General features: G+C 39.4%; 1 protein-coding gene and 1 long non-coding RNA gene across 2 annotated transcripts in view; one reads left to right on the forward strand and one right to left on the reverse strand.

Annotated features, from left to right (window-relative positions):
- Positions 1 to 15,952, reverse strand: part of KY (kyphoscoliosis peptidase) — a 108,630-nt gene that overhangs the window by 75,149 nt on the left and 17,529 nt on the right. The window lies entirely within an intron of this gene.
- Positions 10,873 to 15,952, forward strand: part of LOC103093508 (uncharacterized) — a 44,198-nt gene continuing 39,118 nt past the window's right edge. Inside the window, exons 1-2 of the long non-coding RNA XR_008911145.1 lie at positions 10,873 to 10,960; positions 11,159 to 11,310. This is a non-coding gene — a long non-coding RNA (uncharacterized LOC103093508). The remainder of the gene's footprint in view (positions 10,961 to 11,158; positions 11,311 to 15,952) is intronic.

Consider the following 15,952-nt stretch of genomic DNA (forward strand, 5'->3'; position numbering starts at 1 on the left):
TCAATGACCATTTATCAAGTACTTACTATGTGCTAGGTCCTGTGCTAAGCACTGGGATTAGAAAAAGAGGCTATAAAACCCAAGATCCCTCTCTTCAAGGAGTTCCCATTCTAACGGGGCAGACAACATGCAAGTAGATATGTACATACCAGATATGGATATAGATAATATAAAAGAAACTGGATGGGTGGGTGGGGGGTGAGAAGGGAGAGGTAGCCAGTAAATTTAATTTCCACACCTTTCATTTCATTTCATTTTATTTATTTTTATTTTTTAACCCTTCGGTCATGTTTTATTCTTTCCAAATTACATATAAAAACAATTTTTGGCATTTCATTTTCTAACATTTTCAGTTCCAAATTCTTTCTCTCCTTCCTTTCCCCATTCCCTGAGATAGTAAGCAATTTGATATTGGTTATACATGTGTGATCATATAAAACATATCAGAAAAGTTTCTTCTAGAAGGTGAGATTTGAGCTCAGTCATGAAGGAATCCAGGGAAGCCAGAAGATGAAAGTGAGGAAGAAGAGCATAATTGGCATGGAGATAGCCATGAAAAATGCATAGTCTCGAAATGCAGAAAACTGGATCCTACAATTCATGGAGAAGGGTAAAGTGTGTGAAGATTGGAAAGGTAGGAAGGGGCCAGGTTGTGAGAGGCTTTAAAAGTCAAGCAAAGGGTACACCTGGGTGGTTCAGTAGACAGAACTAGAGACAGGAAATTCTGGGTTCAAATCTGGCCTCAGACACTTCCAAGCTGTATAATTCTGGGCAAGTCATTCAACCTCCATTGTCTCTCTTGGAACCAATATGGAAGGTAAAGGTTTAAAAAAAAGGGGGAAAGCCAATCAGATAGAATATGGGATATGGCAACCATGTGGTCTGAACAGATTTTCCCTAGGTCTGCATATCTAAAAGAACCTATCATGTTTTCCCATTCAATTATATAATTCAATTAAAATTGGACTCTTCTTTAAATGGGAATATTATGATTACTACTCCAATGACCATACTTAAAAAAATATGCTATTTAGAACAAGATTTAAGGAACTCCCTGAGAAATAGAAACTTTAAAATGCAATCAGATACCTTTCTCATTCTTAACTCAACAATTAATGATTGTGGCTTAATTTTGCCATTGCTTTCCCCCAAGCCTGAAGAGATTTAATTCATTTTGGGCCTCTCTTGGCTTTCCTGTGGCTTTTTTATAGTTCAAAAGGGGCTTTTACAGTTGCTTTCACCGGATATTACTCCTGCAGATTTCTCCTTTTGTGGGTTTAATTACTCCGGTGAAAGAATCTTTTAAAATTAGATCCCACAAATATTTATTATTTTCTTTTTGCTGAACACTGTGCTAAGAGCTGCAAAAGATAGAAAATTGAAATAAGACATTGTCCCTAACCTTAAGAAACTAAGGCACAAATACTGATACTCAGAACATATAATAACCCAATTATAATTGTTTTAGAGGAACACAGAACAAAGTACCATGTGAGGCATAAGAAAATGAGGTTTTTACCACCAAGGGGAGATCAAGGAAGGCTTTGTGGAAAAGATGCTGTTTGATCCGGGCTTAAATGATGGATAGGAATCTAATAGGGAAAGAGGGAAAGGAAAAGAATTCTAGGCTTTGGGGTCTACGTGAACAAAGATGGAAAGGTGAAATAGTTAAGAGTGTGTTTTGAGGGTAAAAGATAGTCTTTGACTAGAAAAGAGTATATGGGGGAAATAATGTGAGATAACATTGAAAAGGTAGGGTGGTAGTAGATGGGATAGCGTTCTATATGTCAGGCCATTAAGAGAGGACCATTAAAGATTATCAAACTGTGGAAAGTCATGACTAGATCTATACATAAGAAGATTAGTCTGACAAATATACGAAGGATGGGTTGGGTAGGGGAGAATGAAGGTGAAAAAGCCTTTTGTGAAGCTACTATAAGAGTTTGGGCAGGTGGCAATTCAGTGCCCAAGACACTCCACAGCAATGGATGTTGAGGTAAATAGCATTGCTATTTTTCACAAGGCTGTTTTTCTTACTATATTGTCTGGGTCAGTAGATAAAGCACTGAGCCTGAAGTTGGAAGTCCCGAGTTCAAATCTTCCTCAGAACACTTTCTAGCTGTGTGACTGAGCAAGTCTCTTAACCTCTGTTTGCCTTAGTTTTTTCATCTATAAAATGAGAATAAAAATAACACCTACCACTCGGGGTTGGTGTGAGAATCAAATAAGATAATAATTGTAAAGTGCTAGGCACAGTGCCTGACACATAGTAAGTACTATATAAATGTTAATTCATTTATTACTGTTAGTGCCAGATTAAAAGGAATTGAGCAAAGGCACATGACACTGTGTACCAATCTCTCTTCTTTTGCTGAACATTCTGCACATCTGACTGATTTTCCAAGCCCTGATTGCTGTTGTCCTGGCTCTTAACTTCATCCTGTTTAGATTTCTGAGACTGCTGACTAGTCATGCTTTTATCTATGCTTTGATTCTTGTGCCTATTTTCTCTTAAACCTTTTGCATATTGGTTTTTCTCCTCCTCGCTTCCTATTGACTGATAAAATGCCCGTTTTCTATAAGAAAGAAGTGCTGGGGGGCAGCTGGGTAGCTCAGTGGATTGAGAGCCAGAACTAGAAACGGGAGGTCCTTGGTTCAAATCTGACCTCAGCCACTTCCTAGCTGTGTGACACTGGGAAAGTCACTTGACCCCCATTGCCTAGCCCTTACCACTCTTCTGCCTTGGAGCCAATACACAGTATTGACTCCAAGACGGAAGGTAAGGGTTTGAAAAAAAAGAAAGAAGTGCCATGGGGCTACAAAACTGAAGAGTGCAAGTGGGGGCACATAGTGCACAAGACAGAGATATGCTTCCTCTATTCTTTAGCTACTGAGCAAACCTGCCAGAAAGATGGAGTACTGTCTTGGCACTTCCATGAGGGGGTGCTTTGCTTTTGAGAATACTAAAAGAATCATAGAATTTAGAGGTAGAAGGAACCTTAGAGGTCATTTAGTTCAAGTCCATCATTTACAAATGAGAAAGCTATGGCCAAGAGAAGTGACTTGCCTAAGACCACATATAAAATAAGGAATAAAGTCATAATTTAAACCCAGGTAAGGCTGTGCTAATAATTGTTTAACAACTGGCTCTTTGCAAGCCTAAACCCTTTTAAGTTTAATCCGTCAATTTTTGATGTCTAGACAACCAACAAAACAAGAAATCATGTCTTGAATTATAGCATTTGCCAGTTTCCAAGGCATAAATGTTTGCACTGCAAATTTAACAACTGTTTTTTGGAAAGTAGTTTGAGACAACTCCAGTACACTCTTGAACACAGGGCTTACTGATTCCAAATCCAGTGCACTTTCCCCTACTGCCTTTTAGATACATAGGTAGCAGCATCTTTAGCATGGAGGACAACTGGATTTCCATGTTATAATGTATGAATGATGGATACTTACTATTGATATTATCTAGACGTTTAATATTGGTATCATTCACATTCACTGGCTCTATGTGTTCAATAAGTAAGCAGCTCTGTGTTTAATCAGCTCTGATGAAATCAGATGCTTTGCTAATGCTAACATTTTCCAACTAGCATTGGGAACAGATCTTTCTGTTTTGGTTTGACATTATAAGTGAGTACTGTTTGATGGCTTAAGTATGTTCTTATCCAACAAATACAGGTGTCAGTATATGAACATATTGATTAAGCCTAAGTTCCTGTTTATGAAATGGAGGGGTAGAAATTCAAACATACATATTAAAAACACATTATCATTCCCTCACTAGCATTAATGATTTTAATGAGAACAAAACACCTCATTTAAAACAAACAAGTAATTAGAAGTTTTAGCAGGCCCCTAATTAATCAAGCTGCAAATTGTGCCTCTCTGATGCAGACATTATTCCTAAATTGAGTCTTCAGATAAGGAAGGTACATGTGTACAATGTCATTACCACATGTATGTACACGAGCACTTGCAGATGTATTCAAAAGCCCAGACACTGGCATGGTGAAGAGTTTCAGAGTAATCTCTCAGAACTACTCATCTACCCCAAGGGTGTACTGATGCTAGTGGACACAGGACTTGGCCAGTCCAGATAATATATGGTGAAGTTGATTTCTCCTTCACTTCTGGTGAAGGGCTGGGACAGAAAATGTGGGAGACCCTTTTTGGCAGTTATTAGTGCAGAATCAAGAATACAGATGAGGCTGGTAGTTAGGTGACTCAGTGGATTGAGAGCCAGGCTTAGAGATGGGCAGTCCTGGGTTGAAACCCAGCCTGAGAAAATTCCTAGCTGTGTGACCCTGGGCAGGCCACTTAACCCCCATTGCCTAGCCCTTACCACTCTTCTGCCTTGGAAGTGATACACCGTATTGATTCTAAGATGGAAGGGAAGAGTTTTTTTTAAGAATATAGCTCAGTAGGAAGAGACTCATTGCCTCTCACACATCTCTGCAGCAAAATTGCTACTGTCTGAGTCTGTGATTACATCTCTTTCTATTGTCTGGGACAGTAGGAGGAGAGATAGCTTTCCTCAAACCCTTGATCCGGTTCTCTACCTTCCACAGCACATTGATCTGCCAATCATCCAGGTTCTTTCATGTAGCTTTAATTGCTCCCTCTCCACTGAATTGGTAAGATCATATACTTAGAGCTAAAAAGGAAGTTAGGGGGTCCAATCACCTCATCTTACAGATGAGGCAACTGGGGTTCAGAGAAGTTTAATAATTTGCTTAAGTTCAGAGATAACAATAGTAATGGCACCACTGCCTTCACAGATATACTCAGGTCCTCCAGGTCCAAGAAAGGCTTTCTTTTGACCCTTCTACCTTATACATCTGCCACAGTCATCCTCTTTTCACCTTTACTATCCAAGTTTTTGCTATTTACTATACTATTTACTATTTATTGTAAATGTACTATTTAGTTTCTTGAATTAATTGTCTACAGTACACCAAGTTCCTCTACTTCTTCGACATTCAATCTTGACTCACACCCTGGTAATTTGCTTTCAGCACCTCATACTCTAACTCTACTAAAACCAATTTCTTTAAAAGCGAGCAATAAACTCCTACTTGTAAAATCCAATGGCCGTTTTCACTAGTCCTTATTCTTCTTTACTACTTTAAAGTATTAGAAACTATTTTCTATTCTCTCCTACTGTATATTCTCTCTTTAAGAGACACTGTACATTCTAGATTCTTTATCTACTTTTTTTTAAACCGCTTTTCTATCTCCTTCTCTGACTTCTTGTTCCTCTCCAGATCCTGTAAATTGGGCACTCTCCAAGGTTCTGACCTTGGACCTCTTCTCTCTTAGCAATATCATTCATTCCCATCTGGAACTTTTTCTATTTTTTCCTAAACCTGCTCTTCATTATGACTTCAGAATTCCTGTCAGTGTCACCAATACTCAGCCACCCATTTTGAAAATTAATTGCTATCTTTGACTTCATTATTAAATCCTATGCATTTAATTTTGCCAACATATTTCAAATCTGTTCTATTTCTACTGCTTCCATTTTAGTACATACCCTCCCCACTGCTTCCACTTGTCTGGACCACCACAACAGTCTCCTAATTGGTCTTCTCATTTTAACTTTCTTCTCTCTTCCAATATATTTTTAATACATTTGTCAGATTACTTTTCTAACACATACATCAAGTCACTTCTCTTTCAAAATCTTCAGTGGCATCCCATTGCCTTTAAAGTGAAGTTCATTTTTTTTTGCTGAACATTCTAAGTATCCTATCACTTGGTGCCACTTTACCTATTATCTATCATTCTTCTCCTCACAATGCTGTGTTCCCTCTGCCCAGTGACCACTCTGCCTTACCTCATTAGTTCCTTCCAATTATTTAGAACTCTATTTGGATGTCACCTCCTCCACAAGACCTTCCCCAATCTCTCTACTTCATTTGGATCCACACAACATTTTTTTTCTATATTCTTAATTAAATGATAGAATACTACATATGGGTAGGGAGTAGCTTTTGATTCTCATAATACTAGGTTGTAGGAGGAGAATGGGCAAACCTTGCTTGGTTTAAGTGTCCCACAAGAAGTTCTTCACAGAATAATAAAAGTCCTCCCCAGAATCAAAACCGAAGTGGAATTTTAGAGAACATCTACTCTAGCCCACTTTCCCTCTAAATCTCTTCTTCATTCTGAATTCAGTATTCCTGTCAGTGGCACTGACACTCAAGTCACCCAATTAAGGACAACAAACCCTTACCTTCTACTTTAGAATCAATAATAACTATTGGTTCCAAGGCAGAAGAGTGGTAAGGGCTCAGCAATTGGGGTTAAATGACTTGCCCAGGTCACAGAACTAGGAAGTTTAGGCAGCCAGATTTGAATCTAGGACCTTCCTCTAGGCCTGGCTCTGATACCTACCTTCATCTCGCCACCCAGTTTTGAAAACGAATTGCTATCTTTGTCTTTATTAATTCCTGTTCATTTAATTTGCCAAGATCTCTCAAATATGTTCCCTCATATTTAACAGATGAAGAAACTGTCTCAGAATAGTGAAGTACTTTGCCTAAGGTCATAGAATCAGTTAGCAACTGGGCATGCATTAGGATTCATAATCAAATCTGTTGTCTTTCAGGCTTTGGCTCAGCTCCTTCAGTTCAAAAGAAATTTCTTAGGCCCTTAACTTGTCTGCATTAGGTTCTGGAGAAGAAAGATGAAAACAAAATAATCCTGGACCCCATGGAACTTACCTTCTACTGAGAGGAAACAGAATCCACACAGATAAATAATAAATCATTTACAGATAAGTAAATCAACATATATTCAACATTTTTAAAAATCATAATTTAGAGACGAGGAAGAGGAGAGGGAAACCAGATAATGACAGAGATCCATAAAGGCTTCATGATGGAAGTGACTCTCCAGCTAAGCCTTGAAAGGAACCCCCGACTCCAAGAAGTAGAGTTTCAGAGGGGGCATATTCCAGGCATGAAAGGCAGCTTGGAGAAAGGTGCATAGGCAGGAAGAGGAATGTTCTGAAATGGAAGCAGTAAGTAGGCCAGTTTTTTTTTTCTGGTGAGTAAGGGAAAGTGAGTGATAAGTAGTACCATAAAAATAACAAACATTGACTCTGACAATTTTTGAGAGATAGCAGAGGATAGCAGGACCTGGTGTGCTATGGCCCATGGGATCAGGAAGAGTCAGACACAGCTGAACAACTGAACCAAAAAAGAGGGGAGGTCATCAGTTTGGAAAACTAGGTTGGAGCCAGACTGTGAAGGGCTTTAAATTTTAAACGGACGAGTTTTTACTGTTCTACTCATTAGTTACCAAACTAAACTCCAAAACAAGCCTCGAAGTAAGCAAGGCACTAAGATTGTTGTTTAATATATAAGGAAACTAAAGCCCAGAGAGGGGCTCTGAAGCAGCTCGTCTAGTGTCCTACTATACACAAATGGCGGAGGCAAGTTTATGATTGAGATCTTTTGGTTCCCAGTCCAATGTTCTCTCCACTGGGCCAAGCCACCAGAAAAGTACAAGAAAGGATAATTTTCTACGTTCATCTATACTTCCTCTAGGAGTGATAATTGCAGTGACATGGTTGAGACACATTCCTGTGGGGCCAAATACACTGGATGGCTGTGTAAGAAACAATCTACTTGCACTATTGTCAGGCTGGCATCTTGGAATGCTTACTGTCTGTCACTCATCCTTCCTTTCAAAGAGGACCCATCACAAGATGGGGTGATATCTTGACTTGCTTGGAAGTAGGACTTCAGTGAGGCAAAGTTGCACAAAGGCATCAGCCTCACTCTTCTTCCAGAGTCATCCAAGTCCAGTGGCAAGAAACCCCTCCCCCACCAGGATGAGTGGGGATGGCCTGGGATGCAGTGGATGACCTTGGAGTCTGGAGGCTGATCAAGCTCTAAGTGCTCCACAGAGCCCACTTCTACTGCCTTCCTGGTTATTGGAACAAATTGTTCTCATCTGCCCATTTTGCCAAGAAGTCTTCCTATACCTGGGGCAGACATCTTCTTAACTCACTGACAGGTGTGAAGCCCATTAGTTACACTCGACTTGAGGTGTAGAATGTGTTCAGGGAGGATTGATAGCACCACCTTTCACCCAACTCTCACCCGTGGCTCTAAGAGGCTGTGGTATATGCATCAGTTACTCTCTGATAAAACCATTTCTGCAAGTAAGATACACTATTATCTTTCTAAACTTAAATTGAAGACATGGGGGAGGGGACAGGGCAGCGAAGAGACCATGTGTGGATTGAGAGCCAGGCTTAGAAATGAGGGGTTCTGGGCTCAGATCTGGCCTCAGACACTTCCTGGCTGTGTGACCCTGGGCAAGCCACTTCATCCCCATTGCTTAGCCTTTAGCTGCTTTTCTGCCTTGGAACTGACACTTAGTATTGATTCTGGGACAGAAGGTAAGGGTTTTAAAGAAACCATATGGATCAAGAGCCCCCCAATCCTTTTCTGATGCTCCCAAATGCTAGTCTTTTCTTACAACTATATTATATTTATTTTGTAAATGTTTAACTTATATATACTAAGAACTCTAAATACTATTCCCACTGGAAAATTGCAAATTCCTTGAGGTCAGAGATTTGCCTCTGTAGCTCTTGTACTTTCTACAGTGCCTTGAAAATAGTAGGTGTTTAATAAATTCTTATTGATTGATTGGCATGTGATAATACAGGACTTAATGATCTGAGAGGCCGAGTAACATATGGTCCTGGAGTCAGGAAGATTTGGGTTCAAATTCTTCCCATCAACTGGCTGTATAACAGCCAGTTGAACATAAATTGCAGGTCATGAATTGGCATGCTCTGGGGTGTCAGTAAGAGGCGGTGTTTCCTTGTTGGGTACTCCCCATCACAATAAATCATAAGAATGGTCCCAAACTAAATGAATATGAACAAAGAAATGAACTAAAAACAGCAATAACAACAACAACGTCAGAGAACCAGTTAGTTCTGAGGATCTCTGAGACTAAAGAGATCTCTGGCCGGGTAGGCTCCCTTGCTATCAGCTCTCTGGCAAAGCTTGCATTTAGGGGTCCTGTATCATGTTTACATTTCTGGTATTATCTTATTACTCTGCCTTTGATAACACTGTTACTTGTAGAAACTAAAAAATGAGTGAATTATATTAATCTGCGCTAGATGAATATAAAGTCTTTAGCTGAACCTTACTAGTATTTCACTTTAGGATTTGGGGGAAACACTTCACTTTCTCCTTCTGTGAAACAGAACTAATAACTCCCTGACCCTTTCTTTCAGAAATGGTAGAGCTAGAACAGCAGTTCTCAAACTTTATGATCTGGAGACCAAATCCTTCACACTCCTGAAATTATTGAAGACTCTCTCTCCCAAGAGCTTTTACTCATGTAGATCATATTTATTGGTACTGATAGAAAGTAAAATTTCTTAGCATTATTATGAAAATGCTTTTAACTTTGTGGACACCTCTAAAAGGGTCCCAGAGATGAGGTCTCTAAGCTATCACTGATGTTCTTCTAATGAAGCAGAATGGCAGCTGAAAGATGAAAGAACAAACAAAAAACTACTTAATAATGTGCTTCTGGAACTCCAAACCCCAGGAAGGAGTTCTTTATAAGGAATGCTGAGGTCCCAAGGATCTGTACAAGGAAGTAATCTCCCATTCTTCTTGCCTGCTCCAATCCATTTTAAACACTGATGCTAGATTGATCTTCCCAAAGAATCCTCTGCTCAAAACCTTTTAATATTTCCCTACTGACTATGGATTAAATCTAAACTTTTTAGTCCAGGAGTAAGGAACCCCATTTATGTATCTTTCCAACCTTATTTCCTAATATGCTTCTTCATCTAGCCTTCTTTAGCAAAAATGATTATCTCATGGTTCTCCAACACATTAGGAACAACCCCTTCTCCACCATTTTGTTTCTGACTCCCATGCTCTTCCAGTTTAATCTTACCCATTTTTTAGACTCAATTCGAATCCTCAGATTTAAACCAGAACATATCACAGTCAAGGCCAAGAACATGGACCTATTTCCCAAGTTTCACTTCTCTTTATATTAATTACTCAGATAATTAACTAAATTAAAATTATTATTAAATTAAAATTAAAATAATTACTCAGGGCAAAGAGGAGATAAATACTTGGCACCTACTAGCAGTCATTTGTGCTAGATCTCATGAGAGATATGAAATAAATGTAAGACATAATCATGTCCTCCAGATACTTTACAGTCTAGCTGGTGAGAGAAGACATGCATATAGCAATGTAGCGCAGACTTAATTTGGAATCTAAGGCCTGGATTTGAATGACAATTCTGACACTACTTGAGGCAGTTATTGAGTGTGGTGGATAGACCATAAGATCTAGAGTAAGAAAGACCTGATTTCATATCAATCTCAGCCATTTACTTAGCTATGTGACCTTGGGCAAATCACTTAAACTGTCTGCCTCAGTTTCCTCATATGTAATATTAAGAGGTTAGAGTCTGGCCCTTCTAGCTCTAAATCTATGATCCTATGATTGCTGACTTATCAATGTCATTGGTGATAATAATGATACATAGGATATTTATTAGAGTGGGAAGATGCCTTAGAGATAATCTAGGAAGGAAGAAAACATTTGTTAAGTGCCTACTAGATGCCAGGTTTTATGATAATTGCTTTATAAATGTTATTTCATGAGCATTTCATGCAGCTAGGTGGTTTAGGAAATAAAGAGTCAGGCCTGGAGAAGGGAGGTCCTGGCTTCAATCTGACTTCAGACACTTGCTAGTTGTGTGACCCTGGGCAAGTCACTTAACTCCAATTTACCTAGCCCATTATTGCAATGTGCTCATTGTTCTCATCCCTGGACACCAAATACCCCCATAGGTGCTGTGCTTTTCTCCTCCTCTCTTATGTTTGCTTAGCAACCCTCCAGAACTCAAATGCTCTGGGACTGGTTTGAGAAGACAGCTGAGAGTAAGCTTCTCACCTTTGCCCAAAGTGCTACTGATAATGGCAGGTCAAGAGGGTACCATCTGGTCCATTTGGGAAGTCACTTACTATGTATTACTCTAGAGATATGAGTCTCCATTTCCCATGCATTTCTCATTACTCCCTGGGAAGCGAGGGCTGCCATGTTGATTCCTGTTTTTTACAGGTGTATTGTCATTTCAGCTATTCACAGATGAAGAAACTTGAATGGGTCAAATGTGTGTTCAGGTGTTACACCACAAGGAAGATGGGAACAGAACTCCAATGACTCCGAGACCCAATCCTTCACTGGAATGTCCTGACCCTTCATGGAAGTGTCAATGGCCCCTATCCAGGTAATATTCCAAGAGAAATGGAACCAAGGGAAGCCATGGTCTTGGAGCAAACAATTAGGTTGTATTAGTGCCATACTGGTTGGACCCAATACCCCTGCTCCACTATACCACTGCTCTGTGGTCCAACCTTGGGGGGACTCTCTCTCTCGCTAAGGGGGATGGGTACAGACATTGTAGGAGATGCTCAATGCTCTCACTACAGAGGAGTGGAAAGTTGAATTCATGTACAGGAGAGGAACTTAATTAAAAAGTGTCTCATCTAATCTTCAGAACTTTTCTGAGGGGCACTGAATTCCTTCAGAGGTTGTCTGAAGCCTCCAACTTCAGTAGCATCTTCCAGGCCTCTCCTAGATGATTAATCTCCTTAATGTATTAGAAAATCAATTCTGAGTGCAAAGATTAGAGGGTCATCATTTGAGCCCAACAGCCTAATCATATCAAGTGCTGGGAAAGCTTTTAGCTATCAGTGTTATTATTCTTTAAAGAAGAGTAGGCTACGAGGAAAACGAAATGAATTTAACCTAAGCCTATTCTTCAGCCATGGCTTTGAAAAGAATTCATTGTGATCCCCCCATTCCCTACCCTGTTATTTTCTGAAAGGACTGTCTAGTTTTTCCAAAGAAAGGGTCAAAGAAGCACACAAGAGAGTAATGTTAAAGGACTCATTTTTACCCACCAGCTTTTCAAAGAGGTCCTGGTAAACTGTGAACTATTAAGTGCAGACCAGAAAAGAAAACAGGATGAGGTGGTTGTTGTGTGTGTGTTTTAATTTAATATCGGCCAAATCTACAATGTCCCTCTCTGAGAGGAACTCGGGCAAAATGCATGAAGGATTATTTGTACTGGGGAAGAGATGGCTGGCTAAGGAGTGAATGGCTTAACTGTCATCAGGCCCATCAAGGTTTCCTTTACATTCCATTTCTATTGAGGACAGAACAAAAAGAACACAAGAAATGTAATAATAAGACTTTAAGGCTATAAGTTGCAGAATAGTTGCTGACCCACATTTGCAGAGGAAGCTTCCTTACTGGAGCTTTCTCATACTAATGAAATCCTAGGTCTGGTCAATAGAATCATAACTGAGAATATGATGGAATAATATAAAAGTATAAAAGGATGATGGTAGCATTGTTTTTGGCTTTGTTGTTCAGTAGGGTGTGATTCTTTGTCATTTGGGGTTTTCTTGGCAAAGACACTAGAGTGCTTTGCCATTTCCTTCTCCAGCTCATCTTACAGATAAAGATACTGAGGCAAACAGGGTAAAGGGACTTGTGCAGGGTCACATATTGAAGTGTCTGAGGTTGGATTTGAACTCAAGCTTTCCTGACTCCAGGCCTGGCACTCTCTCTGCTGTGCCACCTAGCTGTCTCAATAACAGGATAGCAACTTCTATGGTCATTTTCATCTGAGCCCTATTGAAAAAGATGGGAAGGATGAGAGGATGACAAGGATGATGATGATGATGATGAAGACGATGATACCAATGCTGATAGTATTTATATACCGCTTTAAGGTTTATAAAGCCATGATCTCATTCTATCCTCACAACAACCTGGTGAGATAAGTGCTATTATTATCCCCATTTTACAGGGGAAGAAACTAACAGAGGCTAAGTGGGTCTCACTCACAGCTAGGAAGTATCTGAGGCCAATTTTTAATTCAGATTTTCTGGACTCTGGGTCCATCACTTTATTCATCTGCAAGTGATAGTTGAATTGGTTTCTTTGCTGTGGAAATTAACAATTCCTTGAGTGTATATAATTTCCTTTTTTCTAAGGAGTTTAAATTATTCCATCAATTTTCTATGTTTTCCTGGTAACATCTTAGTCCAAATGCCTAAAGATTGGTCTGCTTGCTTTTACTTGCACTGAACTGCTTTGTATATATCTGTAGTTATCATTTTGTAGTTGTTGTTTCTTCCCCTGCTCCTAAGATATAAATTCACTGTGAATAGAGATCGATCGTCGAATACAAATTGTTTTATTCTTTGTACTTTTGGCTCTAGCTTCTAGAACAATGTCTGGCACATGCTGTAGGTGTTCAGTCATGTCTGATTCTCGGTGACCCCATTTTAGGGTTTTCTTGGCAAAGATACTAGACTGGTTTGCCATTTCCTTCTCCAGCTCATTTTACAGATGAGGAAATGGAGGCCAACAGGCTGAAGTGACTTCCCCAAGCTTGTAAGTGTCTGAGGCCAATATTGAACTCAGGAATTGGAGTCTTCTTGACTACAAGCTCAGCACTCGATCCACTGGGCCACCAAGCTTCCATGCAAAGTCATGATGATGAGAAAAAGAGTGTAGGAACAAGCAGACCAATCCTGTTTAGACCTCCTCCAAAACACTTCTTTTCTCTCCTCTCATTGCTATTACTCTAAAAGAGAAGCTTCATTACTTACTTCTTGAATTATGGCAATAACCTCCCAACAAGTCTTCTTTCTCATCCTTACAATCCACCCTTCCATATCAATCTATACTGAAATCTTCTTAATACAGCAATCATAGATTTAGATCTGGAAAGCTCAAGAAAATTGAAGATCAGAGAGATTTAGTGATTTGCTTGAAGTCACACAGGTAGTAAGTATTGGAGATGGGATTTGAACTCAGACCTTTTGACTCCAAATCCAGTATTACCTCTGTGGGACTGTACATGTAGGCATGTCTCTTCTCTGCTCAAAAACTGAATTTTAAATGACAGGAAAAGCTCCAAGGACAGAGGGAGTAAAATACCTCAATATTGAAATCTCAACATGGAAAACATAGTGAGCAAAGATGGAGGTTATTTATCTTATTTTTTCAACAGTTATATCCTATCCTGTTCTTTAGTCAAATCAATTTAATATCTTCTGAACAATGCTCTGAACACTTCCCATGCCTGAAGAATTTCCCTCCCTCTGCTGTGAGTTTTATCCATTATTTAAATCCCAGTTTAAATGTCACCCCCTCCATGAAGCCCTTGTTCAGTACTCTCCCTCCCCACCCAGATAGCATCACAGACTTATTTACATCTGGACAGAAGAAACCTTGGAGGGCATCTAAATCAACTCCTTACTTGTACCAATGACAAAATGAGTTCAAGAGGGGTTAAATGACTGTCCAGAATCCAAAAAACAGTAAGTGCCCCAGGTGGTATTTGAACCCAGAACTCCCTGTCTCCAAGTCCATCATTTTATGCCACATTGCCTCTTAGATTATATTTGCTCACTTTTACCTCTGATGTATTTTTCATGCACGACTACCTCATAATGTCACAATATCAAGTCTTTTACTGTCTATTAAAATGTCAACTGTCTATTCCAATCTTTCTGGTGTCCTTTGATGTTGTTGCTCATTCATTTCAGTTGTGATGCTATTTGGGATTTTCTTGGCAAATACTGGAGTGGTGTGCCATTTCCTTCTTCAGCTCTTAATACAGATGAGGAAACTGAGGCAAACAGGGTTAGGTGACTAGCTCAGGGTCACATAGCTAGGAAGATTTGAACCCAAGGAGATAATTCTTCTTGACTATGGTGTCACTTAAGAGTTTATATGCAACTAGATGATGCAGTGACTAATGTACGGGACCTACAGATAGAAAAACCTGAGTTCAAATCCTTCCTTACATGAATCCCAGGCACGTGGCAAGTCACTTAAACTCTCTCAGCCTCAGTTTCTTCATCTGTAAAAAGGGAATAACAAAAGGGTTCTTATGAGGATGAAATGAGATAGTAGCATTTATATGACAGTTTTAAGGTTTGCAAAGATACATATACACGTGTATATATATGTATATATATGTGTATATATATCTTGTTTGATCTTCACAATATCCCTAAGAGCTGGGTACTATTATGATACCCATTTTATATATGTAAATACTTCACAATCTTCAAAGTATTCTATAAAAGTCATTTGTATTGTTATTACTCTAGAAATACTATTATCATTATCATATTAACATGTCCAATGTCTGACAACTTTTTTTAAGCCCCTACTATCCACCTTAGAATCAATATTATGTATTGGTTCCAAGGCAGAAGAGTGGTAAGGGGTAGGCAATGGGGGTTAAGTGACTTGCCCAGGGTCACACAGCTAGGAAGTGTCTGAGGTTAGATTGGAACCTAGGACCTCCCATCTCTAGACCTGGCTCTCAATCCACCCACAATTCTTTTCTTGAAGGAAATCGTAATTATGTGCCTCATATGGCATAACCCTGGGCACTTCTAAAGGCAAGGTTAGCAGAACTCAAGTTGTGGCTAGTCCTACCATGTTGGAAAGCCTAGTTAAGTTTGTCATGAACTTTGTCATCCATCCAAGGAGCAGCCTATCTGCAATCAGTTCAGAAAGCTCTATCACCCTGGAATACTAAATGCTGAAAGTAATAATAAACTGGAGGAATTCCATGTGAACTGGAATGACCTCCAGGAACTGATGCAGAGTGAAATGAACCAGGAGAGCATTATACACAGAGACTGATACACTGTGGTACAATCCAATGTAATGGACTTCTCCATTAGTGGCAATGCAGTAATCCTGAACAACTTGGAGGAATCTATGAGAAAAACCACTATCTACATCCAGAGGAAGAACTGTGGGAGCAGAAACACAGAAAAAAAAACAACTGCCTAATCACATGGGTTGATGAGGATATGACTGGGGATGTA

The sequence above is a fragment of the Monodelphis domestica genome, chromosome 4, assembly GCF_027887165.1.
Source record: "Monodelphis domestica isolate mMonDom1 chromosome 4, mMonDom1.pri, whole genome shotgun sequence".
Classification (NCBI taxonomy): Eukaryota; Metazoa; Chordata; class Mammalia; order Didelphimorphia; family Didelphidae; genus Monodelphis; species Monodelphis domestica.